This window comes from Rhipicephalus microplus, chromosome 3 (genome assembly GCF_043290135.1).
Source record: "Rhipicephalus microplus isolate Deutch F79 chromosome 3, USDA_Rmic, whole genome shotgun sequence".
NCBI classification, from domain to species: Eukaryota; Metazoa; Arthropoda; class Arachnida; order Ixodida; family Ixodidae; genus Rhipicephalus; species Rhipicephalus microplus.
The window spans coordinates 229,220,364-229,245,418 of record NC_134702.1 but is presented as its reverse complement, the minus strand read 5'-3'; the positions used below and the strand labels follow the sequence as shown (position 1 = coordinate 229,245,418).

At 47.9% G+C, this 25,055-nt stretch overlaps 39 non-coding genes across 39 annotated transcripts; all 39 read left to right on the top strand.

Moving 5' to 3' along the window:
* The first annotated feature begins 18 nt into the window (after window positions 1-18).
* On the top strand, window positions 19-91 carry TRNAM-CAU (transfer RNA methionine (anticodon CAU)). Its single transcript has one exon. It is a non-coding gene; the product is annotated as a tRNA-Met (tRNA).
* Window positions 92-1,438: 1,347 nt separating this feature from the next.
* On the top strand, window positions 1,439-1,511 carry TRNAL-CAA (transfer RNA leucine (anticodon CAA)). The gene has a single exon. It is a non-coding gene; the product is annotated as a tRNA-Leu (tRNA).
* Window positions 1,512-1,910: 399 nt separating this feature from the next.
* TRNAM-CAU (transfer RNA methionine (anticodon CAU)) lies at window positions 1,911-1,983 on the top strand. The gene has a single exon. It is a non-coding gene; the product is annotated as a tRNA-Met (tRNA).
* Window positions 1,984-2,146: 163 nt separating this feature from the next.
* TRNAL-CAA (transfer RNA leucine (anticodon CAA)) lies at window positions 2,147-2,219 on the top strand. Its single transcript has one exon. It is a non-coding gene; the product is annotated as a tRNA-Leu (tRNA).
* Window positions 2,220-2,381: 162 nt separating this feature from the next.
* TRNAM-CAU (transfer RNA methionine (anticodon CAU)) lies at window positions 2,382-2,454 on the top strand. The gene has a single exon. It is a non-coding gene; the product is annotated as a tRNA-Met (tRNA).
* A 164-nt stretch (window positions 2,455-2,618) lies between these two features.
* TRNAL-CAA (transfer RNA leucine (anticodon CAA)) lies at window positions 2,619-2,691 on the top strand. Its single transcript has one exon. It is a non-coding gene; the product is annotated as a tRNA-Leu (tRNA).
* Window positions 2,692-3,091: 400 nt separating this feature from the next.
* Window positions 3,092-3,164, top strand: TRNAM-CAU (transfer RNA methionine (anticodon CAU)). Its single transcript has one exon. It is a non-coding gene; the product is annotated as a tRNA-Met (tRNA).
* A 401-nt stretch (window positions 3,165-3,565) lies between these two features.
* TRNAI-UAU (transfer RNA isoleucine (anticodon UAU)) lies at window positions 3,566-3,638 on the top strand. Its single transcript has one exon. It is a non-coding gene; the product is annotated as a tRNA-Ile (tRNA).
* Window positions 3,639-4,037: 399 nt separating this feature from the next.
* TRNAM-CAU (transfer RNA methionine (anticodon CAU)) lies at window positions 4,038-4,110 on the top strand. Its single transcript has one exon. It is a non-coding gene; the product is annotated as a tRNA-Met (tRNA).
* A 400-nt stretch (window positions 4,111-4,510) lies between these two features.
* On the top strand, window positions 4,511-4,583 carry TRNAM-CAU (transfer RNA methionine (anticodon CAU)). The gene has a single exon. It is a non-coding gene; the product is annotated as a tRNA-Met (tRNA).
* Window positions 4,584-5,221: 638 nt separating this feature from the next.
* Window positions 5,222-5,294, top strand: TRNAL-CAA (transfer RNA leucine (anticodon CAA)). The gene has a single exon. It is a non-coding gene; the product is annotated as a tRNA-Leu (tRNA).
* A 637-nt stretch (window positions 5,295-5,931) lies between these two features.
* TRNAM-CAU (transfer RNA methionine (anticodon CAU)) lies at window positions 5,932-6,004 on the top strand. Its single transcript has one exon. It is a non-coding gene; the product is annotated as a tRNA-Met (tRNA).
* Window positions 6,005-6,877: 873 nt separating this feature from the next.
* TRNAL-CAA (transfer RNA leucine (anticodon CAA)) lies at window positions 6,878-6,950 on the top strand. The gene has a single exon. It is a non-coding gene; the product is annotated as a tRNA-Leu (tRNA).
* A 637-nt stretch (window positions 6,951-7,587) lies between these two features.
* On the top strand, window positions 7,588-7,660 carry TRNAM-CAU (transfer RNA methionine (anticodon CAU)). The gene has a single exon. It is a non-coding gene; the product is annotated as a tRNA-Met (tRNA).
* An 872-nt stretch (window positions 7,661-8,532) lies between these two features.
* TRNAL-CAA (transfer RNA leucine (anticodon CAA)) lies at window positions 8,533-8,605 on the top strand. Its single transcript has one exon. It is a non-coding gene; the product is annotated as a tRNA-Leu (tRNA).
* A 399-nt stretch (window positions 8,606-9,004) lies between these two features.
* TRNAM-CAU (transfer RNA methionine (anticodon CAU)) lies at window positions 9,005-9,077 on the top strand. Its single transcript has one exon. It is a non-coding gene; the product is annotated as a tRNA-Met (tRNA).
* A 1,108-nt stretch (window positions 9,078-10,185) lies between these two features.
* TRNAM-CAU (transfer RNA methionine (anticodon CAU)) lies at window positions 10,186-10,258 on the top strand. Its single transcript has one exon. It is a non-coding gene; the product is annotated as a tRNA-Met (tRNA).
* Window positions 10,259-10,421: 163 nt separating this feature from the next.
* Window positions 10,422-10,494, top strand: TRNAL-CAA (transfer RNA leucine (anticodon CAA)). The gene has a single exon. It is a non-coding gene; the product is annotated as a tRNA-Leu (tRNA).
* Window positions 10,495-10,656: 162 nt separating this feature from the next.
* TRNAM-CAU (transfer RNA methionine (anticodon CAU)) lies at window positions 10,657-10,729 on the top strand. The gene has a single exon. It is a non-coding gene; the product is annotated as a tRNA-Met (tRNA).
* Window positions 10,730-11,129: 400 nt separating this feature from the next.
* TRNAM-CAU (transfer RNA methionine (anticodon CAU)) lies at window positions 11,130-11,202 on the top strand. The gene has a single exon. It is a non-coding gene; the product is annotated as a tRNA-Met (tRNA).
* A 637-nt stretch (window positions 11,203-11,839) lies between these two features.
* Window positions 11,840-11,912, top strand: TRNAL-CAA (transfer RNA leucine (anticodon CAA)). Its single transcript has one exon. It is a non-coding gene; the product is annotated as a tRNA-Leu (tRNA).
* A 399-nt stretch (window positions 11,913-12,311) lies between these two features.
* TRNAM-CAU (transfer RNA methionine (anticodon CAU)) lies at window positions 12,312-12,384 on the top strand. The gene has a single exon. It is a non-coding gene; the product is annotated as a tRNA-Met (tRNA).
* An 874-nt stretch (window positions 12,385-13,258) lies between these two features.
* TRNAI-UAU (transfer RNA isoleucine (anticodon UAU)) lies at window positions 13,259-13,331 on the top strand. The gene has a single exon. It is a non-coding gene; the product is annotated as a tRNA-Ile (tRNA).
* Window positions 13,332-14,441: 1,110 nt separating this feature from the next.
* On the top strand, window positions 14,442-14,514 carry TRNAL-CAA (transfer RNA leucine (anticodon CAA)). Its single transcript has one exon. It is a non-coding gene; the product is annotated as a tRNA-Leu (tRNA).
* A 637-nt stretch (window positions 14,515-15,151) lies between these two features.
* TRNAM-CAU (transfer RNA methionine (anticodon CAU)) lies at window positions 15,152-15,224 on the top strand. The gene has a single exon. It is a non-coding gene; the product is annotated as a tRNA-Met (tRNA).
* Window positions 15,225-15,387: 163 nt separating this feature from the next.
* TRNAL-CAA (transfer RNA leucine (anticodon CAA)) lies at window positions 15,388-15,459 on the top strand. Its single transcript has one exon. It is a non-coding gene; the product is annotated as a tRNA-Leu (tRNA).
* A 162-nt stretch (window positions 15,460-15,621) lies between these two features.
* Window positions 15,622-15,694, top strand: TRNAM-CAU (transfer RNA methionine (anticodon CAU)). Its single transcript has one exon. It is a non-coding gene; the product is annotated as a tRNA-Met (tRNA).
* A 400-nt stretch (window positions 15,695-16,094) lies between these two features.
* Window positions 16,095-16,167, top strand: TRNAM-CAU (transfer RNA methionine (anticodon CAU)). The gene has a single exon. It is a non-coding gene; the product is annotated as a tRNA-Met (tRNA).
* Window positions 16,168-16,804: 637 nt separating this feature from the next.
* On the top strand, window positions 16,805-16,877 carry TRNAL-CAA (transfer RNA leucine (anticodon CAA)). Its single transcript has one exon. It is a non-coding gene; the product is annotated as a tRNA-Leu (tRNA).
* A 399-nt stretch (window positions 16,878-17,276) lies between these two features.
* TRNAM-CAU (transfer RNA methionine (anticodon CAU)) lies at window positions 17,277-17,349 on the top strand. Its single transcript has one exon. It is a non-coding gene; the product is annotated as a tRNA-Met (tRNA).
* Window positions 17,350-19,406: 2,057 nt separating this feature from the next.
* TRNAL-CAA (transfer RNA leucine (anticodon CAA)) lies at window positions 19,407-19,479 on the top strand. Its single transcript has one exon. It is a non-coding gene; the product is annotated as a tRNA-Leu (tRNA).
* Window positions 19,480-20,116: 637 nt separating this feature from the next.
* TRNAM-CAU (transfer RNA methionine (anticodon CAU)) lies at window positions 20,117-20,189 on the top strand. The gene has a single exon. It is a non-coding gene; the product is annotated as a tRNA-Met (tRNA).
* A 163-nt stretch (window positions 20,190-20,352) lies between these two features.
* TRNAL-CAA (transfer RNA leucine (anticodon CAA)) lies at window positions 20,353-20,424 on the top strand. Its single transcript has one exon. It is a non-coding gene; the product is annotated as a tRNA-Leu (tRNA).
* A 162-nt stretch (window positions 20,425-20,586) lies between these two features.
* TRNAM-CAU (transfer RNA methionine (anticodon CAU)) lies at window positions 20,587-20,659 on the top strand. The gene has a single exon. It is a non-coding gene; the product is annotated as a tRNA-Met (tRNA).
* A 1,112-nt stretch (window positions 20,660-21,771) lies between these two features.
* TRNAL-CAA (transfer RNA leucine (anticodon CAA)) lies at window positions 21,772-21,843 on the top strand. The gene has a single exon. It is a non-coding gene; the product is annotated as a tRNA-Leu (tRNA).
* A 162-nt stretch (window positions 21,844-22,005) lies between these two features.
* Window positions 22,006-22,078, top strand: TRNAM-CAU (transfer RNA methionine (anticodon CAU)). The gene has a single exon. It is a non-coding gene; the product is annotated as a tRNA-Met (tRNA).
* A 638-nt stretch (window positions 22,079-22,716) lies between these two features.
* On the top strand, window positions 22,717-22,789 carry TRNAL-CAA (transfer RNA leucine (anticodon CAA)). The gene has a single exon. It is a non-coding gene; the product is annotated as a tRNA-Leu (tRNA).
* A 1,345-nt stretch (window positions 22,790-24,134) lies between these two features.
* TRNAL-CAA (transfer RNA leucine (anticodon CAA)) lies at window positions 24,135-24,207 on the top strand. The gene has a single exon. It is a non-coding gene; the product is annotated as a tRNA-Leu (tRNA).
* Window positions 24,208-24,842: 635 nt separating this feature from the next.
* On the top strand, window positions 24,843-24,915 carry TRNAM-CAU (transfer RNA methionine (anticodon CAU)). Its single transcript has one exon. It is a non-coding gene; the product is annotated as a tRNA-Met (tRNA).
* The last annotated feature ends 140 nt before the right edge of the window (window positions 24,916-25,055 follow it).

Genomic DNA, 25,055 nt, shown 5'->3' with positions numbered 1-25,055 from the left:
TGCTAGTGACAACTGTCCGCCTCGGTAGCGCAGTAGGCAGCGCGTCAGTCTCATAATCTGAAGGTCGTGAGTTCAATCCTCACCCGGGGCAAAAGCGGGGCAGAGTTTTTGTTTTGTTATGAGAGTTTAATTGGGTCGTGAGGGGTGCGCTTTCTGGAGCAGTAATGAATGACTGTGGCTGAGTTTTCTTAATTTTTCGACCGTTAACTTGTGGGAACTATTGATACCGGTTATGTTTCCCAGTGACCCCTGTCCGCCTCGGTAGCGCAGTAGGCAGCGCGTCAGTCTCATAATCTGAAGGTCGTGAGTTCAATACACACCCAGGGCAAAGGCGGTGCAGATTTTTTGTTTGCTTATGAGAGTTTAATTAGGTTGTGAGGAGTGCACTGTCTGGAGCAGTAATGAATGACTGTTGCTGAGTTTTCTTACTTTTTCGACCTTTACTTGTGGGAACGATTGATACCGATTGTGTTTCCCATTGACCCCTGTCCACCTCGGTAGCGCAGTAGGCAGCGCGTCAGTCTCATATTCTGAAGGTCGTGAGTTCAATCCACACCCGGGGCAAAGGCGGTGCAGATTTTTTGTTTGCTTATGAGAGTTTAATTAGGTCGTGAGGGGTGCACTGTCTAGAGCAGTAACGAATGACTGTTGCTCGGTTTTCTTACTTTTTTGACCTTTCATTTGTGGGAACTAATGATCCCAGTTGCGTGTCCCTGTGACCCCTGTCCGCCTCGGTAGCGCAGTAGGCAGCGCGTCAGTCTCATATTCTGAAGGTCGTGAGTTCAATACACACCCGGGGCAAAGGCGGTGCAGATTTTTTGTTTGCTTATGAGAGTTTAATTAGGTCGTGAGGGGTGCACTGTCTAGAGCAGTAACGAATGACTGTTGCTCGGTTTTTTTACTTTTTTGACCTTTACTTGTGGGAACGATTGATACCGATTGTGTTTCCCATTGACCCCTGTCCACCTCGGTAGCGCAGTAGGCAGCGCGTCAGTCTCATATTCTGAAGGTCGTGAGTTCAATACACACCCGGGGCAAAGGCGGTGCAGATTTTTGTTTGCTTATGAGAGTATAATTAGGTCGTGAGGGGTGCACTGTCTAGAGCAGTAACGAATGACTGTTGCTCGGTTTTTTTACTTTTCTGACCTTTAACTTGTGGGAACTATTGATACCGATTGTGTTTCCCAGTGACACCTGCCGGCCTCAGCAGCGCAGTAGGCGGCGCGTCAGTCTCCTAATCTGAAGGTCTTGAGTTCAATCCTCACCCGGGCCAAATGCGGTGCAGTTTTTTTGTTTGCTTATGAGAGTTTAATTAGGTCGTGAGGGGTGCGCTGTCTGGAGCAGTAATGAATGACTGTGGCTCGGTTTTCTTTCTTTTTCGACCTTTAATTTGTGGGAACTAATGATACCGGGTTGCATTTCGCAGTTACCCCAGTCCGCCTCGGTAGCGCAGTGGGCAGCGCCTCAGTCTCAAAATCTGAAGGTCGTGAGTTAAATCCTCACCCGGGGCAAATGTGGTGAGATTTTTGTTTGCTTAAGAGAATTTAATTAGGTCGTGAGGGGTGCACTGTCTGGAGCAGTAATGAATGACTGTTGCTCGGTTTTCTTATTTTTTCGACCTTTCACTTGTGGGAACTATTGATACCGATTGTGTTTGCTAGTGACAACTGTCCGCCTCGGTAGCGCAGTAGGCAGGGCGTCAGTCTCATAATCTGAAGGTCGTGAATTCAATCCTCACCCGGGGCAAAAGCGGTGCAGATTTTTTGCTTCCTTATGAGAGTTTAATTGGGTCGTGAGGGGTGCGCTGTCTGGAGCAGTAATGAATGACTGTTGCTCGGTTTTCTTATTTTTTCGACCTTTAATTTGTGGGAACTAATGATACCGGTTGCGTTTCCCAGTGACCCCTGTCCGCCTCGGTAGCGCAGAAGGCAGCGCGTCAGTCTCATTATCTGAAGGTCGTGAGTTCAATCCTCACCCGGGGCAAAGGCAGTGCAGATTTTTTGTTTGCTTATGAGAGTTTAATTAGGTCATGAGGGTGCACTGTCTGGAGCAGTAATGAATGACTGTGGCTCGGTTTTCATTCTTTTTCGACCTTTAATTTGTGGGAACTAATGATACCGGTCGCATTTCGCAGTTACCCCAGTCCGCCTCGGTAGCGCAGTGGGCAGCGCGTCAATCTCAAAATATGAAGACCGTGAGTTCAATCCTCACCTGGGGCAAGGGTGCTCAGATTTTTGTTTGCTTATGAGAGTTTAATTAGGTCGTGAGGGGTGCGCTGTCTGGAGCAGTAATGAGTGACTGTTGCGGAGTTTTCTTACTTTTTCGTCCTTTAATTTGTGGGAACTAATGATCGTGGTTGCGTTTCCCAGTGACCCCTGTCCGCCTCGGTAGCGCAGTAGGCAGCGCGTCAGTCTCATAGTCTGAAGGTCGTGAGTTCGATCCTCACCCGGGGCAAAAGCGGTGCAGATGTTTTGTTTGCTTATGAGAGTTTAATTAGGTCGTGAGGGGTGCACTGTCTGGAGCAGTAATGAATGACTGTGGCTCGGTTTTCTTTTTTTTTCGACCTTTAATTTGTGGGAACTAATGATACCGGTTGCATTTCGCAGTTACCCCAGTCCGCCTCGGTAGCGCAGTGGGCAGCGCGTCAGTCTCAAAATCTGAAGGTCGTGAGTTAACTCCTCACCCGGGGCAAAGGTGGTCAGATTTTTGTTTGCTTATGAGAGTTTAATTAGGTCGTGAGGGGTGCGCTGTCTGGAGCAGTAATGAATGACTGTTGCGGAGTTTTCTTACTTTTTCGACCTTCAACTTGTGGGAACTATTGATACCGATTGTGTTTCCCAGTGACACCTGTTCGCCTCGCTAGCACAGTAGGCGGCGCTTCAGTCTCATAATCTGAAGGTCGTGAGTTCAATCCTTACCCGGGGCAAAGGCGGTGCAGTTTATTTGTTTGCTTATGAGAGTTTAACTAGGTCGGGAGGGGTGCACTGTCTGGAGCAGTAATGAATGACTGTTGCTCGGTTTTTTTTATTTTTTCGACCTTTCACTTGTGGGAACTATTTATACCGATTGTGTTTGCTAGTGACAAATGTCCGCCTCGGTGGCCCAGTAGGCAGCGCGTCAGTCTCATAATCTGAAGGTCGTGAGTTCAATCCTCACCCGGGGCAAAAGCTGTGCAGATTTTTTGTTTTCTTATGAGAGTTTAATTGGGTCGTGAGGGGTGCGCTGTCTGGAGCAGTAATGAATGACTGTTGCTCGGTTTTCTTACTTTTTCGACCTTTAATTTGTGGGAACTATTGATCCCAGTTGCGTGTCGCTGTGACCCCTGTCCGCCTCAGTAGCGCAGTAGGCAGCGCGTCAGTCTCATATTCTGAAGGTCGTGAGTTCAATCCACACCCGGGGCAAAGGCGGTGCAGATTTTTTGTTTGCTTATGAGAGTTTAATCAGGTCGTGAGGGGTGCGCTTTCTGGAGCAGTAATGAATGACTGTTGCTGAGTTTTCTTAATTTTTCGACCGTTAACTTGTGGGAACTAATGATACCGGTTATGTTTCCCAGTGACCCCTGTCCGCCTCGGTAGCGCAGTAGGCAGCGCGTCAGTCTTATAATCTGAAGGTCGTGAGTTCAATCCACACCCGGGGCAAAGGCGGTGGAGATTTTTTGTTTGCTTATGAGAGTTTAATTAGGTTGTGAGGAGTGCGCTGTCTGGAGCAGTATTGAATGACTGTTGCTGAGTTTTCTTACTTTTTCGACCTTTACTTGTGGGAACGATTGATACCGATTGTGTTTCCCATTGACCCCTGTCCACCTCGGTAGCGCAGTAGGCAGCGCGTCAGTCTCATATTCTGAAGGTCTTGAGTTCAATCCTCACCCGGGCCAATGGCGGTGCAGTTTTTTGTTTGCTTATGAGAGTTTAATTAGGTCGTGAGGGGTGCACTGTCTAGAGCAGTAATGAATGACTGTTGCTCGGTTTTCTTATTTTTTCGACCTTTAATTTGTGGGAACTAATAATACCGGTTGCGTTTCCCAGTGACTCCTGCCCGCCTTGGTAGCGCAGTAGGCAGCGCGTCAGTCTCATAATCTGAAGGTCGTGAGTTCAATCCTCACCCGGGGCAAAGGCGGTGAATATTTTTTGCTTGCTTATGAGAGTTTATTAGGTCGTGAGGGGTGCACGGTCTGGAGCAGTAATGAATGACTGTTGCGGAGTTTTCTTACTTTTTCGACCTTCAACTTGTGGGAACTATTGATACCGATTGTGTTTCCCAGTGACACCTGTTCGCCTCGCTAGCACAGTAGGCGGCGCTTCAGTCTCATAATCTGAAGGTCGTGAGTTCAATCCTTACCCGGGGCAAAGGCGGTGCAGTTTATTTGTTTGCTTATGAGAGTTTAATTAGGTCGGGAGGGGTGCACTGTCTGGAGCAGTAATGAATGACTGTTGCTCGGTTTTTTTATTTTTTCGACCTTTCACTTGTGGGAACTATTTATACCGATTGTGTTTGCTAGTGACAAATGTCCGCCTCGGTGGCCCAGTAGGCAGCGCGTCAGTCTCATAATCTGAAGGTCGTGAGTTCAATCCTCACCCGGGGCAAAGGCAGTGAATATTTTTTGCTTGCTTATGAGAGTTTATTAGGTCGTGAGGGGTGCACGGTCTGGAGAAGTAATGAATGACTGTTGCTGAGGTTTCTTACTTTTTCGACCTTTAACTTGTGGGAGCTATTGATACCGGTTGTGTTTCCCAGTGACCCCTGTCCGCCTCGGTAGCGCAGTAGGCAGCGCGTCAGTCTCATCATCTGAAGGTCGTGAGTTCAATCCACACCCGGGGCAACGGCGGTGCAGATTTTTTGTTTGCTTATGAGAGTTTAATTAGGTCGTGAGGGGTGCACTGTCTTGAGCAGTAACGAATGACTGTTGCTCGGTTTTTTTACTTTTCTGACCTTTAACTTGTGGGAACTATTGATACCGATTGTGTTTCCCAGTGACACCTGCCCGCCTCGGCAGTGCAGTAGGCGGCGCGTCAGTCTCATAATCTGAAGGTCGTGAGTTCAATCCTCACCCAGACCAATGGCGGTGCAGTTTTTTTTGTTTGCTTATGAGAGTTTAATTAGGTCGTGAAGGGTGCACTGTCTGGAGTAGTAATGAATGACTGTGGCTCGGTTTTCTTTCTTTTTCGACCTTTAATTTGTGGGAACTAATGATACCGGTTGCATTTCGCTGTTACCCCAGTCCGCCTCGGTAGCGCAGTTGGCAGCTCGTCAGTCTCAAAATCTGAAGGTCGTGAGTTAAATCCTCACCCGGGGCAAAGGTGGTCAGATTTTTGTTTGCTTATGAGAGTTTAATTAGGTCGTGAGGGGTGCGCTGTCTGGAGCAGTAATGAATGACTGTTGCGGAGTTTTCTTACTTTTTCGACCTTTAACTTGTGGGAACTATTGATACCGATTGTGTTTCCCAGTGACACCTGTTCGCCTCGCTAGCGCAGTAGGCGGCGCTTCAGTCTCATAATCTGAAGGTCGCTAGTTATATCCTTACCCGGGGCAAAAGCGGTGCAGATTTTTTGCTTCCTTATGAGAGTTTAATTGGGTCGTGAGGGGTGCGCTGTCTGGAGCAGTAATGAATGACTGTTGCTCGGTTTTCTTATTTTTTCGACCTTTAATTTGTAGGAACTAATGATACCGGTTGCGTTTCCCAGTGACCCCTGTCCGCCTCGGTAGCGCAGAAGGCAGCGCGTCAGTCTCATTATCTGAAGGTCGTGAGTTCAATCCTCACCCGGGCCAATGGCGGTGCCGTTTTTTTGTTTGCTTATGAGAGTTTAATTAGGTCGTGAGGGGTGCACTTTTTGGAGCAGTAATGAATGACTGTTGCTCGGTTTTCTTATTTTTTCGACCTTTATATTTGTGGGAACTAATGATACCGCTTGCATTTCCCAGTGACCCCTGTCCGCCTCGGTAGCGCAATAGGCAGCGCGTCAGTCTCATGAACTGAAGGTCGTGAGTTCAATCCTCACCCGGGGCAAAGGCAGTGCAGATTTTTTGTTTGCTTATTAGAGTTTAATTAGGTCATGAGGGTGCACTGTCTGGAGCAGTAATGAATGACTGTGGCTCGGTTTTCATTCTTTTTCGACCTTTAATTTGTGGGAACTAATGATACCGGTCGCATTTCGCAGTTACCCCAGTCCGCCTCGGTAGCGCAGTGGGCAGCACGTCAATCTCAAAATCTGAAGACCGTGAGTACAATCCTCACCTAGGGCAAAGGTGGTCAGATTTTTGTTTGCTGATGAGAGTTTAATTAGGTCGTGAGGGGTGCGCTGTCCGGAGCAGTAATGAATGACTGTTGCTCGGTTTTTTTACTTTTCTGACCTTTAACTTGTGGGAACTATTGATACCGATTGTGTTTCCCAGTGACACCTGTCCGCCTCGGTAGCGCAGTAGGCAGCGCGTCAGTCTCATCATCTGAAGGTCGTGAGTTCAATCCACACCCGGGGCAACGGCGGTGCAGATTTTTTGTTTGCTTATGAGAGTTTAATTAGGTCGTGAGGGGTGCACTGTCTTGAGCAGTAACGAATGACTGTTGCTCGGTTTTTTTACTTTTCTGACCTTTAACTTGTGGGAACTATTGATACCGATTGTGTTTCCCAGTGACACCTGCCCGCCTCGGCAGTGCAGTAGGCGGCGCGTCAGTCTCATAATCTGAAGGTCGTGAGTTCAATCCTCACCCAGACCAATGGCGGTGCAGTTTTTTTTGTTTGCTTATGAGAGTTTAATTAGGTCGTGAAGGGTGCACTGTCTGGAGTAGTAATGAATGACTGTGGCTCGGTTTTCTTTCTTTTTCGACCTTTAATTTGTGGGAACTAATGATACCGGTTGCATTTCGCTGTTACCCCAGTCCGCCTCGGTAGCGCAGTTGGCAGCTCGTTAGTCTCAAAATCTGAAGGTCGTGAGTTAAATCCTCACCCGGGGCAAAGGTGGTCAGATTTTTGTTTGCTTATGAGAGTTTAATTAGGTCGTGAGGGGTGCGCTGTCTGGAGCAGTAATGAATGACTGTTGCGGAGTTTTCTTACTTTTTCGACCTTTAACTTGTGGGAACTATTGATACCGATTGTGTTTTCCAGTGACACCTGTTCGCCTCGCTAGCGCAGTAGGCGGCGCTTCAGTCTCATAATCTGAAGGTCGCTAGTTATATCCTTACCCGGGGCAAAAGCGGTGCAGATTTTTTGCTTCCTTATGAGAGTTTAATTGGGTCGTGAGGGGTGCGCTGTCTGGAGCAGTAATGAATGACTGTTGCTCGGTTTTCTTATTTTTTCGACCTTTAATTTGTAGGAACTAATGATACCGGTTGCGTTTCCCAGTGACCCCTGTCCGCCTCGGTAGCGCAGAAGGCAGCGCGTCAGTCTCATTATCTGAAGGTCGTGAGTTCAATCCTCACCCGGGCCAATGGCGGTGCCGTTTTTTTGTTTGCTTATGAGAGTTTAATTAGGTCGTGAGGGGTGCACTTTTTGGAGCAGTAATGAATGACTGTTGCTCGGTTTTCTTATTTTTTCGACCTTTATATTTGTGGGAACTAATGATACCGCTTGCATTTCCCAGTGACCCCTGTCCGCCTCGGTAGCGCAATAGGCAGCGCGTCAGTCTCATGAACTGAAGGTCGTGAGTTCAATCCTCACCCGGGGCAAAGGCAGTGCAGATTTTTTGTTTGCTTATTAGAGTTTAATTAGGTCATGAGGGTGCACTGTCTGGAGCAGTAATGAATGACTGTGGCTCGGTTTTCATTCTTTTTCGACCTTTAATTTGTGGGAACTAATGATACCGGTCGCATTTCGCAGTTACCCCAGTCCGCCTCGGTAGCGCAGTGGGCAGCACGTCAATCTCAAAATCTGAAGACCGTGAGTACAATCCTCACCTAGGGCAAAGGTGGTCAGATTTTTGTTTGCTGATGAGAGTTTAATTAGGTCGTGAGGGGTGCGCTGTCTGGAGCAGTAATGAATGACTGTTGCTCGGTTTTTTTACTTTTCTGACCTTTAACTTGTGGGAACTATTGATACCGATTGTGTTTCCCAGTGACACCTGTCCGCCTCGGTAGCGCAGTAGGCAGCGCGTCAGTCTCATCATCTGAAGGTCGTGAGTTCAATCCACACCCGGGGCAACGGCGGTGCAGATTTTTTGTTTGCTTATGAGAGTTTAATTAGGTCGTGAGGGGTGCACTGTCTTGAGCAGTAACGAATGACTGTTGCTCGGTTTTTTTACTTTTCTGACCTTTAACTTGTGGGAACTATTGATACCGATTGTGTTTCCCAGTGACACCTGCTCGCCTCGGCAGTGCAGTAGGCGGCGCGTCAGTCTCATAATCTGAAGGTCGTGAGTTCAATCCTCACCCGGGCCAATGGCGGTGCAGTCTTTTTGTTTGCTTATGAGAGTTTAATTAGGTCGTGAGGGGTGCACTGTCTGGAGCAGTAATGAATGACTGTGGCTCGGTTTTCTTTCTTTTTCGACCTTTAATTTGTGGGAACTAATGATACCGGTTGCATTTCGCTGTTACCCCAGTCCGCCTCGGTAGCGCAGTTGGCAGCGCGTCAGTCTCAAAATCTGAAGGTCGTGAGTTAAATCCTCACCCGGGGCAAAGGTGGTCAGATTTTTGTTTGCTTATGAGAGCTTAATTAGGTCGTGAGGGGTGCGCTGTCTGGAGCAGTAATGAATGACTGTTGCGGAGTTTTCTTACTTTTTCTACCTTTAACTTGTGGGAACTATTGATACCGATTGTGTTTCCCAGTGACACCTGTTCGCCTCGCTAGCGCAGTAGGCGGCGCTTCAGTCTCATAATCTGAAGGTCGCTAGTTATATCCTTACCCGGGGCAAAGGCGGTGCAGTTTATTTGTTTGCTTATGAGAGTTTAACTAGGTCGGGAGGGGTGCACTGTCTGGAGCAGTAATGAATGACTGTTGCTCGGTTTTCTTATTTTTTCGACCTTTCACTTGTGGGAACTATTGATACCGATTGTGTTTGCTAGTGACAACTGTCCGCCTCGGTAGCGCAGTAGGCAGCGCGTCAGTCTCATAATCTGAAGGTCGTGAGTTCAATCCTCACCCGGGGCAAAAGCGGGGCAGATTTTTTGTTTTGTTATGAGAGTTTAATTGGGTCGTGAGGGGTGCGCTGTCTGGAGCAGTAATGAATGACTGTTTCTCGGTTTTCTTACTTTTTCGTCCTTTAATTTGTGGGAACTAATGATCCCGCTTGCGTGTCCCTGTGACCCCTTTCCGCCTCGGTAGCGCAGTAGGCAGCGCGTCAGTCTCATAATCTGAAGGTCGTGAGTTTATTCCACACCCGGGGCAAAGGCGGTGCAGATTGTTTGTTTGCTTATGAGTGTTTAATTAGGTCGTGAGGGGTGCGCTTCCTGGAGCAGTAATGAATGACTGTTGCTGAGGTTTCTTAATTTTTCGACCGTTAACTTGTGGGAACTATTGATACCGGTTATGTTTCCCAGTGACCCCTGTCCGCCTCGGTAGCGCAGTAGGCAGCGCGTCAGTCTCATAATCTGAAGGTCGTGAGTTCAATCCACACCCAGGGCAAAGGCGGTGCAGATTTTTTGTTTGCTTATGAGAGTTTAATTAGGTTGTGTGGAGTGCGCTGTCTGGAGCAGTAATGAATGACTGTTGCTGAGTTTTCTTACTTTTTCGACCTTTACTTGTGGGAACGATTGATACCGATTGTGTTTCCCATTGACCCCTGTCCACCTCGGTAGCGCAGTAGGCAGCGCGTCAGTCTCATATTCTGAAGGTCGTGAGTTCAATCCACACCCGGGGCAAAGGCGGTGCAGTTTATTTGTTTGCTTATGAGAGTTTAACTAGGTCGGGAGGGGTGCACTGTCTGGAGCAGTAATGAATGACTGTTGCTTGGTTTTCTTATTTTTTCGACCTTTAACTTGTGGGAACTATTGATACCGGTTGTATTTCCCTGTGACACCTGTCCACCTCGGTAGCGCAGAAGGCAGCGCGTCAGTCTCATAATCTGAAGGTCGTGGATTCAATCCTCACCCGGGCCAATGGCGGTGCAGTTTTTTGTTTGCTTATGAGAGTTTAATTAGGTCGTGAGGGGTGCACTATCTGGAGCAGTAATGAATGACTGTTGCTCGGTTTTATTTTTTCGACCTTTATATTTGTGGGAAATAATGATACCGCTTGCATTTCCCAGTGACCCCTGTCCGCCTCGGTAGCGCAATAGGCAGCGCGTCAGTCTCATAATCTGAAGGTCGTGAGTTCAATCCTCTCCCGGGGCAAAGGCAGTGCAGATTTTTTGTTTGCTTATGCGAGTTTAATTAGGTCATGAGGGTGCACTGTCTGGAGCAGTAATGAATGACTGTGGCTCGGTTTTCTTTCTTTTTCGACCTTTAATTTGTGGGAACTAATGATACCAGTCGCATTTCGCAGTTACCCCAGTCCGCCTCGGTAGCGCAGTGGGCAGCACGTCAATCTCAAAATCTGAAGACCGTGAGTACAATCCTCACCTGGGGCAAAGGTGGTCAGATTTTTGTTTGCTGATGAGAGTTTAATTAGGTCGTGAGGGGTGCCCTGTCTGGAGCAGTAATAAGTGACTGTTGCGGAGTTTTCTTACTTTTTCGTCCTTTAATTTGTGGGAACTAATGATACCGGTTGCATTTCGCAGTGACCCCAGTCCGCCTCGGCAGCGCAGTGGGCAGTGCGTCAGTCTCATATTCTGAAGGTCGTGAGTTCAATTCTCACCCGGGGCAAAGGTGGTGCGGATTTGTTGTTTGCTTTTGTGTGTTTATTTGGGTCGTGAGGGGTGCGCTGTCTGGAGCAGTAATGAATGACTGTGGCTGAGGTTTCTTATTTTTTCGACCTTTAACTTGTGGGAACTATTGATACCGGTTGTATTTCCCTGTGACACCTGTCCACCTCGGTAGCGCAGAAGGCAGCGCGTCAGTCTCATAATCTGAAGGTCGTGAATTCAATCCTCACCCGGGCCAATGGCGGTGCAGTTTTTTGTTTGCTTATGAGAGTTTAATTAGGTCGTGAGCGGTGCACTGTCTAGAGCAGTAATGAATGACTGTTGCTCGGTTTTCTTATTTTTTCGACCTTTAATTTGTGGGAACTAATAATACCGGTTGCGTTTCCCAGTGACTCCTGCCCGCCTTGGTAGCGCAGTAGGCAGCGCGTCAGTCTCATAATCTGAAGGTCGTGAGTTCAATCCTCACCCGGGGCAAAGGCAGTGAATATTTTTTGCTTGCTTATGAGAGTTTATTAGGTCGTGAGGGGTGCACGGTGTGGAGAAGTAATGAATGACTGTTGCTGAGGTTTCTTACTTTTTCGACCTTTAACTTGTGGGAGCTATTGATACCGGTTGTGTTTCCCAGTGACCCCTGTCCGCCTCGGTAGCGCAGTAGGCAGCGCGTCAGTCTCATCATCTGAAGGTCGTGAGTTCATTCCACACCCGGGGCAACGGCGGTGCAGATTTTTTGTTTGCTTATGAGAGTTTAATTAGGTCGTGAGGGGTGCACTGTCTTGAGCAGTAACGAATGACTGTTGCTCGGTTTTTTTACTTTTCTGACCTTTAACTTGTGGGAACTATTGATACCGATTGTGTTTCACAGTGACACCTGCCCGCCTCGGCAGTGCAGTAGGCGGCGCGTCAGTCTCATAATCTGAAGGTCGTGAGTTCAATCCTCACCCGGGCCAATGGCGGTGCAGTTTTTTTGTTTGCTTATGAAAGTTTAATTAGGTCGTGAGGGGTGCACTGTCTGGAGCAGTAATGAATGACTGTGGCTCGGTTTTCTTTCTTTTTCGACCTTTAATTTGTGGGAACTAATGATACCGGTTGCATTTCGCTGTTACCCCAGTCCGCCTCGGTAGCGCAGTTGGCAGCGCGTCAGTCTCAAAATCTGAAGGTCGTGAGTTAAATCCTCACCCGGGGCAAAGGTGGTCAGATTTTTGTTTGCTTATGAGAGTTTAATTAGGTCGTGAGGGGTGCGCTGTCTGGAGCAGTAATGAATGACTGTTGCGGAGTTTTCTTACTTTTTCGACCTTTAACTTGTGGAAACTATTGATACCGATTGTGTTTCCCAGTGACACCTGTTCGCCTCGCTAGCGCAGTAGGCGGCGCTTCAGTCTCATAATCTGAAGGTCGCTAGTTATATCCTTACCCGGGGCAAAGGCGGTGCAGTTTATTTGTTTGCTTATGAGAGTTTAACTAGGTCGGGAGGGGTGCACTGTCTGGAGCAGTAATGAATGACTGTTGCTCGGTTTTCTTATTTTTTCGACCTTTCACTTGTGGGAACTATTGATACCGATTGTGTTTGCTAGTGACAACTGTCCGCCTCGGTAGCGCAGTAGGCAGCGCGTCAGTCTCATAATCTGAAGGTCGTGAGTTCAATCCTCACCCGGGGCAAAAGCGGGGCAGATTTTTTGTTTTGTTATGAGAGTTTAATTGGGTCGTGAGGGGTGCGCTGTCTGGAGCAGTAATGAATGACTGTTTCTCGGTTTTCTTACTTTTTCGTCCTTTAATTTGTGGGAACTAATGATCCCGCTTGCGTGTCCCTGTGACCCCTTTCCGCCTCGGTAGCGCAGTAGGCAGCGCGTCAGTCTCATAATCTGAAGGTCGTGAGTTTATTCCACACCCGGGGCAAAGGCGGTGCAGATTTTTTGTATGCTTATGAGTGTTTAATTAGGTCGTGAGGGGTGCGCTTCCTGGAGCAGTAATGAATGACTGTTGCTGAGTTTTCTTAATTTTTCGACCGTTAACTTGTGGGAACTATTGATACCGGTTATGTTTCCCAGTGACCTCTGTCCGCCTCGGTAGCGCAGTAGGCAGCGCGTCAGTCTCATAATCTGAAGGTCGTGAGTTCAATCCACACCCAGGGCAAAGGCGGTGCAGATTTTTTGTTTGCTTATGAGAGTTTAATTAGGTTGTGTGGAGTGCGCTGTCTGGAGCAGTAATGAATGACTGTTGCTGAGTTTTCTTACTTTTTCGACCTTTACTTGTGGGAACGATTGATACCGATTGTGTTTCCCATTGACCCCTGTCCACCTCGGTAGCGCAGTAGGCAGCGCGTCAGTCTCATATTCTGAAGGTCGTGAGTTCAATCCACACCCGGGGCAAAGGCGGTGCAGATTTTTTGTTTGCTTATGAGAGATTAATTAGGTCGTGAGGGGTGCACTGTCTAGAGCAGTAACGAATGACTGTTGCTCGGTTTTCTTACTTTTTCGACCTTTCATTTGTGGGAACTAATGATCCCAGTTGCGTGTCCCTGTGACCCCTGTCCGCCTCGGTAGCGCTGTCGGCAGCGCGTCAGTCTTATAATCTGAAGGTCGTGAGTTCAATCCACACCCGGGGCAAAGGCGGTGCAGATTTTTTGTTTGCTTATGAGAGTTTAATTAGGTTGTGAGGAGTGCGCTGTCTGGAGCAGTAATGAATGACTGTTGCTGAGTTTTCTTACTTTTTTGACCTTTACTTGTGGGAACGATTGATACCGATTGTGTTTCCCATTGACCCCTGTCCACCTCGGTAGCGCAGTAGGCAGCGCGTCAGTCTCATATTCTGAAGGTCGTGAGTTCAATACACACCCGGGGCAAAGGCGGTGCAGATTTTTTGTTTGCTTATGAGAGTTTAATCAGGTCGTGAGGGGTGCACTGTCTAGAGCAGTAACGAATGACTGTTGCTCGGTTTTTTTACTTTTCTGACCTTTAACTTGTGGGAACTATTGATACCGATTGTGTTTCCCAGTGACACCTGCCGGCCTCAGCAGCGCAGTAGGCGGCGCGTCAGTCTCCTAATCTGAAGGTCTTGAGTTCAATCCTCACCCGGGCCAATGGCGGTGCAGTTTTTTTGTTTGCTTATGAGAGTTTAATTAGGTTGTGAGGAGGGCGCTGTCTGGAGCAGTAATGAATGACTGTTGCTGAGTTTTCTTACTTTTTCGACCTTTACTTGTGGGAACGATTGATACCGATTGTGTTTCCCATTGACCCCTCTCCACCTCGGTAGCGCAGTAGGCAGCGCGTCAGTCTCATATTCTGAAGGTCGTAAGTTCAATCCACACCCGGGGCAAAGGCGGTGCAGATTTTTTGTTTGCTTATGAGAGTTTAATTAGGTCGTGAGGGGTGCACTGTCTAGAGCAGTAACGAATGACTGTTGCTCGGTTTTTTTACTTTTCTGACCTTTAACTTGTGGGAACTATTGATACCGATTGTGTTTCCCAGTGACAACTGCCGGCCTCGGCAGTGCAGTAGGCGGCGCGTCAGTCTCCTAATCTGAAGGTCTTGAGTTCAATCCTCACCCGGGCCAATGGCGGTGCAGTTTTTTTGTTTGCTTATGAGAGTTTAATTAGGTCGTGAGGGGTGCGCTGTATGGAGCAGTAATGAATGACTGGGGCTCGGTTTTCTTTCTTTTTCGACCTTTAATTTGTGGGAACTAATGATACCGGTTGCATTTCGCAGTTACCCCAGTCCGCCTCGGTAGCGCAGTGGGCAGCGCCTCAGTCTCAAAATCTGAAGGTCGTGAGTTAAATCCTCACCCGGGGCAAAGGTGGTCAGATTTTTGTTTGCTTATGAGAATTTAATTAGGTCGTGAGGGGTGCACTGTCTGGAGCAGTAATGAATGACTGTTGCTCGGTTTTCTTATTTTTTCGACCTTTCACTTGTGGGAACTATTGATACCGATTGTGTTTGCTAGTGACAACTGTCCGCCTCGGTAGCGCAGTAGGCAGGGCGTCAGTCTCATAATCTGAAGGTCGTGAATTCAATCCTCACCCGGGGCAAAAGCGGTGCGGATTTTTTGTTTCCTTATGAGAGTTTAATTGGGTCGTGAGGGGTGCGCTGTCTGGAGCAGTAATGAATGACTGTTGCTCGGTTTTCTTATTTTTTCGACCTTTAATTTGTGGGAACTAATGATACCGGTTGCGTTTCCCAGTGACCCCTGTCCGCCTCGGTAGCGCAGAAGGCAGCGCGTCAGTCTCATAATCTGAAGGTCGTGAATTCAATCCTCACCCGGGCCAATGGCGGTGCAGTTTTTTTGTTTGCTTATGAGAGTTTAATTAGGTCGTGAGGGGTGCGCTTTTTGGAGCAGTAATGAATGACTGTTGCTCGGTTTTCTTATTTTTTCGACCTTTATATTTGTGGGAACTAATGATACCGCTTGCATTTCCCAGTGACCCCTGTCCGCCTCGGTAGCGCAATAGGCAGCGCGTCAGTCTCATGAACTGAAGGTCGTGAGTTCAATCCTCACCCGGGCCAAAGGCAGTTCAGATTTTTTGTTTGCTTATGAGAGTTTAATTAGGTCATGAGGGTGCACTGTCTGGAGCAGTAATGAATGACTGTGGCTCGGTTTTCATTCTTTTTCGACCTTTAATTTGTGGGAACTAATGATACCGGTGGCATTTCGCAGTTACCCCAGTCCGCCTCGGTAGCGCAGTGGGCAGCGCGTCAATCTCAAAATCTGAAGACCGTGAGTTCAATCCTCACCTGGGCAAAGGTGGTCAGATTTTTGTTTGCTTATGAGAGTTTAATTAGGTCGTGAGGGGTGCGCTGTCTGGAGCAGTAATGAGTGACTGTTGCGGAGTTTTCTTACTTTTTCGTCCTTTAATTTGTGGGAACTAATGATCGTGGTTGCGTTTCCCAGTGACCCCAGTCCGCCTCGGCAGCGCAGTGGGCAGTGCGTCAGTCTCATATTCTGAAGGTCGTGAGTTCAATTCTCACCCGGGGCAAAGGTGGTGCGGATTTGTTGTTTGCTTTTGTGTGTTTATTTGGGTCGTGAGGGGTGCGCTGTCTGGAGCAGTAATGAATGACTGTGGCTGAGGTTTCTTATTTTTTCGACCTTTAACTTGTGGGAACTATTGATACCGGTTGTATTTCCCTGTGACACCTGTCCACCTCGGTAGCGCAGAAGGCAGCGCGTCAGTCTCATAATCTGAAGGTCGTGAATTCAATCCTCACCCGGGCCAATGGCGGTGCAGTTTTTTGTTTGCTTATGAGAGTTTAATTAGGTCGTGAGCGGTGCACTGTCTAGAGCAGTAATGAATGACTGTTGCTCGGTTTTCTTATTTTTTCGACCTTTAATTTGTGGGAACTAATAATACCGGTTGCGTTTCCCAGTGACTCCTGCCCGCCTTGGTAGCGCAGTAGGCAGCGCGTCAGTCTCATAATCTGAAGGTCGTGAGTTCAATCCTCACCCGGGGCAAAGGCAGTGAATATTTTTTGCTTGCTTATGAGAGTTTATTAGGTCGTGAGGGGTGCACGGTGTGGAGAAGTAATGAATGACTGTTGCTGAGGTTTCTTACTTTTTCGACCTTTAACTTGTGGGAGCTATTGATACCGGTTGTGTTTCCCAGTGACCCCTGTCCGCCTCGGTAGCGCAGTAGGCAGCGCGTCAGTCTCATCATCTGAAGGTCGTGAGTTCATTCCACACCCGGGGCAACGGCGGTGCAGATTTTTTGTTTGCTTATGAGAGTTTAATTAGGTCGTGAGGGGTGCACTGTCTTGAGCAGTAACGAATGACTGTTGCTCGGTTTTTTTACTTTTCTGACCTTTAACTTGTGGGAACTATTGATACCGATTGTGTTTCACAGTGACACCTGCCCGCCTCGGCAGTGCAGTAGGCGGCGCGTCAGTCTCATAATCTGAAGGTCGTGAGTTCAATCCTCACCCGGGCCAATGGCGGTGCAGTTTTTTTGTTTGCTTATGAAAGTTTAATTAGGTCGTGAGGGGTGCACTGTCTGGAGCAGTAATGAATGACTGTGGCTCGGTTTTCTTTCTTTTTCGACCTTTAATTTGTGGGAAATAATGATACCGGTTGCATTTCGCTGTTACCCCAGTCCGCCTCGGTAGCGCAGTTGGCAGCGCGTCAGTCTCAAAATCTGAAGGTCGTGAGTTAAATCCTCACCCGGGGAAAAGGTGGTCAGATTTTTGTTTGCTTATGAGAGTTTAATTAGGTCGTGAGGGGTGCGCTGTCTGGAGCAGTAATGAATGACTGTTGCGGAGTTTTCTTAATTTTTCGACCTTTAACTTGTGGAAACTATTGATACCGATTGTGTTTCCCAGTGACACCTGTTCGCCTCGCTAGCGCAGTAGGCGGCGCTTCAGTCTCATAATCTGAAGGTCGCTAGTTATATCCTTACCCGGGGCAAAGGCGGTGCAGTTTATTTGTTTGCTTATGAGAGTTTAACTAGGTCGGGAGGGGTGCACTGTCTGGAGCAGTAATGAATGACTGTTGCTCGGTTTTCTTATTTTTTCGACCTTTCACTTGTGGGAACTATTGATACCGATTGTGTTTGCTAGTGACAACTGTCCGCCTCGGTAGCGCAGTAGGCAGCGCGTCAGTCTCATAATCTGAAGGTCGTGAGTTCAATCCTCACCCGGGGCAAAAGCGGGGCAGATTTTTTGTTTTGTTATGAGAGTTTAATTGGGTCGTGAGGGGTGCGCTGTCTGGAGCAGTAATGAATGACTGTTTCTCGGTTTTCTTACTTTTTCGTCCTTTAATTTGTGGGAACTAATGATCCCGCTTGCGTGTCCCTGTGACCCCTTTCCGCCTCGGTAGCGCAGTAGGCAGCGCGTCAGTCTCATAATCTGAAGGTCGTGAGTTTATTCCACACCCGGGGCAAAGGCGGTGCAGATTTTTTGTATGCTTATGAGTGTTTAATTAGGTCGTGAGGGGTGCGCTTCCTGGAGCAGTAATGAATGACTGTTGCTGAGTTTTCTTAATTTTTCGACCGTTAACTTGTGGGAACTATTGATACCGGTTATGTTTCCCAGTGACCTCTGTCCGCCTCGGTAGCGCAGTAGGCAGCGCGTCAGTCTCATAATCTGAAGGTCGTGAGTTCAATCCACACCCAGGGCAAAGGCGGTGCAGATCTTTTGTTTGCTTATGAGAGTTTAATTAGGTTGTGTGGAGTGCGCTGTCTGGAGCAGTAATGAATGACTGTTGCTGAGTTTTCTTACTTTTTCGACCTTTACTTGTGGGAACGATTGATACCGATTGTGTTTCCCATTGACCCCTGTCCACCTCGGTAGCGCAGTAGGCAGCGCGTCAGTCTCATATTCTGAAGGTCGTGAGTTCAATCCACACCCGGGGCAAAGGCGGTGCAGATTTTTTGTTTGCTTATGAGAGATTAATTAGGTCGTGAGGGGTGCACTGTCTAGAGCAGTAACGAATGACTGTTGCTCGGTTTTCTTACTTTTTCGACCTTTCATTTGTGGGAACTAATGATCCCAGTTGCGTGTCCCTGTGACCCCTGTCCGCCTCGGTAGCGCTGTCGGCAGCGCGTCAGTCTTATAATCTGAAGGTCGTGAATTCAATCCACACCCGGGGCAAAGGCGGTGCAGATTTTTTGTTTGCTTATGAGAGTTTAATTAGGTTGTGAGGAGTGCGCTGTCTGGAGCAGTAATGAATGACTGTTGCTGAGTTTTCTTACTTTTTTGACCTTTACTTGTGGGAACGATTGATACCGATTGTGTTTCCCATTGACCCCTGTCCACCTCGGTAGCGCAGTAGGCAGCGCGTCAGTCTCATATTCTGAAGGTCGTGAGTTCAATACACACCCGGGGCAAAGGCGGTGCAGATTTTTTGTTTGCTTATGAGAGTTTAATCAGGTCGTGAGGGGTGCACTGTCTAGAGCAGTAACGAATGACTGTTGCTCGGTTTTTTTACTTTTCTGACCTTTAACTTGTGGGAACTATTGATACCGATTGTGTTTCCCAGTGACACCTGCCGGCCTCAGCAGCGCAGTAGGCGGCGCGTCAGTCTCCTAATCTGAAGGTCTTGAGTTCAATCCTCACCCGGGCCAATGGCGGTGCAGTTTTTTTGTTTGCTTATGAGAGTTTAATTAGGTTGTGAGGAGGGCGCTGTCTGGAGCAGTAATGAATGACTGTTGCTGAGTTTTCTTACTTTTTCGACCTTTACTTGTGGGAACGATTGATACCGATTGTGTTTCCCATTGACCCCTCTCCACCTCGGTAGCGCAGTAGGCAGCGCGTCAGTCTCATATTCTGAAGGTCGTAAGTTCAATCCACACCCGGGGCAAAGGCGGTGCAGATTTTTTGTTTGCTTATGAGAGTTTAATTAGGTCGTGAGGGGTGCACTGTCTAGAGCAGTAACGAATGACTGTTGCTCGGTTTTTTTACTTTTCTGACCTTTAACTTGTGGGAACTATTGATACCGATTGTGTTTCCCAGTGACAACTGCCGGCCTCGGCAGTGCAGTAGGCGGCGCGTCAGTCTCCTAATCTGAAGGTCTTGAGTTCAATCCTCACCCGGGCCAATGGCGGTGCAGTTTTTTTGTTTGCTTATGAGAGTTTAATTAGGTCGTGAGGGGTGCGCTGTATGGAGCAGTAATGAATGACTGGGGCTCGGTTTTCTTTCTTTTTCGACCTTTAATTTGTGGGAACTAATGATACCGGTTGCATTTCGCAGTTACCCCAGTCCGCCTCGGTAGCGCAGTGGGCAGCGCCTCAGTCTCAAAATCTGAAGGTCGTGAGTTAAATCCTCACCCGGGGCAAAGGTGGTCAGATTTTTGTTTGCTTATGAGAATTTAATTAGGTCGTGAGGGGTGCACTGTCTGGAGCAGTAATGAATGACTGTTGCTCGGTTTTCTTATTTTTTCGACCTTTCACTTGTGGGAACTATTGATACCGATTGTGTTTGCTAGTGACAACTGTCCGCCTCGGTAGCGCAGTAGGCAGGGCGTCAGTCTCATAATCTGAAGGTCGTGAATTCAATCCTCACCCGGGGCAAAAGCGGTGCGGATTTTTTGTTTCCTTATGAGAGTTTAATTGGGTCGTGAGGGGTGCGCTGTCTGGAGCAGTAATGAATGACTGTTGCTCGGTTTTCTTATTTTTTCGACCTTTAATTTGTGGGAACTAATGATACCGGTTGCGTTTCCCAGTGACCCCTGTCCGCCTCGGTAGCGCAGAAGGCAGCGCGTCAGTCTCATAATCTGAAGGTCGTGAATTCAATCCTCACCCGGGCCAATGGCGGTGCAGTTTTTTTGTTTGCTTATGAGAGTTTAATTAGGTCGTGAGGGGTGCGCTTTTTGGAGCAGTAATGAATGACTGTTGCTCGGTTTTCTTATTTTTTCGACCTTTATATTTGTGGGAACTAATGATACCGCTTGCATTTCCCAGTGACCCCTGTCCGCCTCGGTAGCGCAATAGGCAGCGCGTCAGTCTCATGAACTGAAGGTCGTGAGTTCAATCCTCACCCGGGCCAAAGGCAGTTCAGATTTTTTGTTTGCTTATGAGAGTTTAATTAGGTCATGAGGGTGCACTGTCTGGAGAAGTAATGAATGACTGTGGCTCGGTTTTCATTCTTTTTCGACCTTTAATTTGTGGGAACTAATGATACCGGTGGCATTTCGCAGTTACCCCAGTCCGCCTCGGTAGCGCAGTGGGCAGCGCGTCAATCTCAAAATCTGAAGACCGTGAGTTCAATCCTCACCTGGGCAAAGGTGGTCAGATTTTTGTTTGCTTATGAGAGTTTAATTAGGTCGTGAGGGGTGCGCTGTCTGGAGCAGTAATGAGTGACTGTTGCGGAGTTTTCTTACTTTTTCGTCCTTTAATTTGTGGGAACTAATGATCGTGGTTGCGTTTCCCAGTGACCCCTGTCCGCCTCGGTAGCGCAGTAGGCAGCGCGTCAGTCTCATAATCTGAAGGTCGTGAGTTCGATCCTCACCCGGGGCAAAGGCGGTGCTGAAGTTTTGTTTGCTTATGAGAGTTTAATTAGGTCGTGAGGGGATCACTGTCTGGAGCAGTAATGAATGACTGTTGCTCAGTTTTCTTACTTTTTTGACCTTTAATTTGTGGGAACTAATGATACCGGTTGCGTTTCCCAGTGACCCCTGTCCGCCTCGGTAGCGCAGTAGGCAGCGCGTCAGTCTCATATTCTGAAGGTCGTAAGTTCAATCCACACCCGGGGCAAAGGCGGTGCAGATTTTTTGTTTGCTTATGAGAGTTTAATTAGGTCGTGAGGGGTGCACTGTCTAGAGCAGTAACGAATGACTATTGCTCGGTTTTTTTACTTTTCTGACCTTTAACTTGTGGGAACTATTGATACCGATTGTGTTTCCCAGTGACAACTGCCGGCCTCGGCAGTGCAGTAGGCGGCGCGTCAGTCTCCTAATCTGAAGGTCTTGAGTTCAATCCTCACCCGGGCCAATGGCGGTGCAGTTTTTTTGTTATCTTATGAGAGTTTAATTAGGTCGTGAGGGGTGCGCTGTATGGAGCAGTAATGAATGACTGTTGCTCGGTTTTCTTATTTTTTCGACCTTTAATTTGTGGGAACTAATGATACCGGTTGCGTTTCCCAGTGACCCCTGTCCGCCTCGGTAGCGCAGAAGGCAGCGCGTCAGTCTCATAATCTGAAGGTCGTGAATTCAATCCTCACCCGGGCCAATGGCGGTGCAGTTTTTTTGTTTGCTTATGAGAGTTTAATTAGGTCGTGAGGGGTGCACTTTTTGGAGCAGTAATGAATGACTGTTGCTCGGTTTTCTTATTTTTTCGACCTTTATATTTGTGGGAACTAATGATACCGCTTGCATTTCCCAGTGACCCCTGTCCGCCTCGGTAGCGCAATAGGCAGCGCGTCAGTCTCATGAACTGAAGGTCGTGAGTTCAATCCTCCCCCGGGCCAAAGGCAGTTCAGATTTTTTGTTTGCTTATGAGAGTTTAATTAGGTCATGAGGGTGCACTGTCTGGAGCAGTAATGAATGACTGTGGCTCGGTTTTCATTCTTTTTCGACCTTTAATTTGTGGGAACTAATGATACCGGTGGCATTTCGCAGTTACCCCAGTCCGCCTCGGTAGCGCAGTGGGCAGCGCGTCAATCTCAAAATCTGAAGACCGTGAGTTCAATCCTCACCTGGGCAAAGGTGGTCAGATTTTTGTTTGCTTATGAGAGGTTTATTAGGTCGTGAGGGGTGCGCTGTCTGGAGCAGTAATGAGTGACTGTTGCGGAGTTTTCTTACTTTTTCGTCCTTTAATTTGTGGGAACTAATGATCGTGGTTGCGTTTCCCAGTGACCCCTGTCCGCCTCGGTAGCGCAGTAGGCAGCGCGTCAGTCTCATAATCTGAAGGTCGTGAGTTCGATCCTCACCCGGGGCAAAGGCGGTGCAGAAGTTTTGTTTGCTTATGAGAGTTTAATTAGGTCGTGAGGGGATCACTGTCTGGAGCAGTAATGAATGACTGTTGCTCAGTTTTCTTACTTTTTTGACCTTTAATTTGTGGGAACTAATGATACCGGTTGCGTTTCCCAGTGACCCCTGTCCGCCTCGGTAGCGCAGTAGGCAGCGCGTCAGTCTCATAATGTGAAGGTCGTGGGTTCAATCCACACCCGGGGCAAAAGCGGTGCAGATTTTTTGTTTTCTTATGAGAGATTAATTGGGTCGTGAGGGGTGCGCTGTCTGGAGCAGTAATGAATGACTGTTTCTCGGTTTTCTTACTTTTTCGACCTTTAATTTGTGTGAACTAATGATCCCGGTTGCGTGTCCCTGTGACCCCTTTCCGCCTCGGTAGCGCAGTGCGCTGCGCGTCAGTCTCATAATCTGAAGGTCGTGAGTTTATTCCACACCCGGGGCAAAGGCGGTGCTGATTTTTTGTTTGCTTATGAGTGTTTAATTAGGTCGTGAGGGTTGCGCTTTCTGGAGCAGTAATGAATGACTTTTGCTGAGTTTTCTTAATTTTTCAACCGTTAACTTGTGGGAACTACTGATACCGGTTATGTTTCCCAGTGACCCCTGTCCGCCTCGGTAGCGCAGTAGGCAGCGCGTCAGTCTCAAAATCTGAAGGTCGTGAGTTAAATCCTCACCCGGGGCAAAGGTGGTCAGATTTTTGTTTGCTTATGAGAGTTTAATTAGGTCGTGAGGGGTGCGCTGTCTGGAGCAGTAATGAATGACTGTTGCGGAGTTTTCTTACTTTTTCGACCTTTACTTGTGGGAACTATTGATACCGATTGTGTTTCCCAGTGACACCTGTTCGCCTCGCTAGCGCAGTAGGCGGCGCTTCAGTCTCATAATCTGAAGGTCGTGAGTTCAATCCTTACCCGGGGCAAAGGTGGTGCAGTTTATTTGTTTGCTTATGAGAGTTTAACTAGGTCGGGAGGGGTGCACTGTCTGGAGCAGTAATGAATGACTGTTGCTCGGTTTTCTTATTTTTTCGACCTTTCACTTGTAGGAACTATTGATACCGATTGTGTTTGCTAGTGACAACTGTCCGCCTCGGTATCGCAGCAGGCAGTGCGTCAGTCTCATAATCTGAAGGTCGTTAGTTCAATCCTCACCTGGGGCAAAAGCGGTGCAGATTTTTTGTTTTCTTATGAGAGTTTAATTGGGTCGTGAGGGGTGCGCTGTCTGGAGCAGTAATGAATGACTGTTTCTCGGTTTTCTTACTTTTTCGACCTTTATTTGTGGGAACTAATGATCCCGGTTGCGTGTCCCTGTGACCCCTTTCCGCCTCGGTAGCGCAATAGGCAGCGCGTCAGTCTCATAATCTGAAGGTCGTGAGTTTATTCCACACCCGGGGCAAAGGCGGTGCAGATTTGTTGTTTGCTTATGAGTGTTTAATTAGGTCGTGGGGGGTGCGCTTTCTGGAGCAGTAATGAATGACTGTTGCTGAGTTTTCTTAATTTTTCGACCGTTAACTTGTGGGAACTCTTGATACCTGTTATGTTTCCCAGTGACCCCTGTCCGCATCGGTAGCGCAGTAGGCAGCGCGACAGTCTCATAATCTGAAGGTCGTGAGTTCAATCCTCACCCGGGGCAAAAGCGGTGCAGATTTTTTGTTTTCTTATGAGAGTTTAATTGGGTCGTGAGGGGTGCGCTGTCTGGAGCAGTAATGAATGACTGTTTCTCGGTTTTCTTACTTTTTCGACCTTTAATTTGTGCGAACTAATGATCCCGGTTGCGTGTCCCTGTGACCCCTGGCCGCCTCGGTAGCGCAGTAGGCAGCGCGTCAGTCTCATAATCTGAAGGTCGTGAGTTTATTCCACACCCGGGGCAAAGGCGGTGCAGATTTTTTGTTTGCTTATGAGTGTTTAATTAGGTCGTGAGGGTTGCGCTTTCTGGAGCAGTAATGAATGACTTTTGCTGAGTTTTCTTAATTTTTCAACCGTTAACTTGTGGGAACTACTGATACCGGTTATGTTTCCCAGTGACCCCTGTCCGCCTCGGTAGCGCAGTAGGCAGCGCGTCAGTCTCAAAATCTGAAGGTCGTGAGTACAATCCTCACCTGGGGCAAAGGTGGTCAGATTTTTGTTTGCTGATGAGAGTTTAATTAGGTCGTGAGGGGTGCGCTGTCTGGAGCAGTAATAAGTGACTGTTGCGGAGTTTTCTTACTTTTTCGTCCTTTAATTTGTGGGAACTAATGATACCGGTTGCATTTCGCAGTGACCCCAGTCCGCCTCGGCAGCGCAGTGGGCAGTGCATCAGTCTCATATTCTGAAGGTCGTGAGTTCAATTCTCACCCGGTGCAAAGGTGGTGCGGATTTGTTGTTTGCTTTTGTGTGTTTATTTGGGTCGTGAGGGGTGCGCTGTCTGGAGCAGTAATGAATGACTGTGGCTGAGGTTTCTTATTTTTTCGACCTTTAACTTGTGGGAACTATTGATACCGGTTGTATTTCCCTGTGACACCTGTCCACCTCGGTAGCGCAGAAGGCAGCGCGTCAGTCTCATAATCTGAAGGTCGTGAATTCAATCCTCACCCGGGCCAATGGCGGCGCAGTTTTTTGTTTGCTTATGGGAGTTTAATTAGGTCGTGAGCGGTGCACTGTCTAGAGCAGTAATGAATGACTGTTGCTCGGTTTTCTTATTTTTTCGACCTTTAATTTGTGGGAACTAATAATACCGGTTGCGTTTCCCAGTGACTCCTGCCCGCCTTGGTAGCGCAGTAGGCAGCGCGTCAGTCTCATAATCTGAAGGTCGTGAGTTCAATCCTCACCCGGGGCAAAGGCAGTGAATATTTTTTGCTTGCTTATGAGAGTTTATTAGGTCGTGAGGGGTGCACGGTGTGGAGAAGTAATGCATGACTGTTGCTGAGGTTTCTTACTTTTTCGACCTTTAACTTGTGGGAGCTATTGATACCGGTT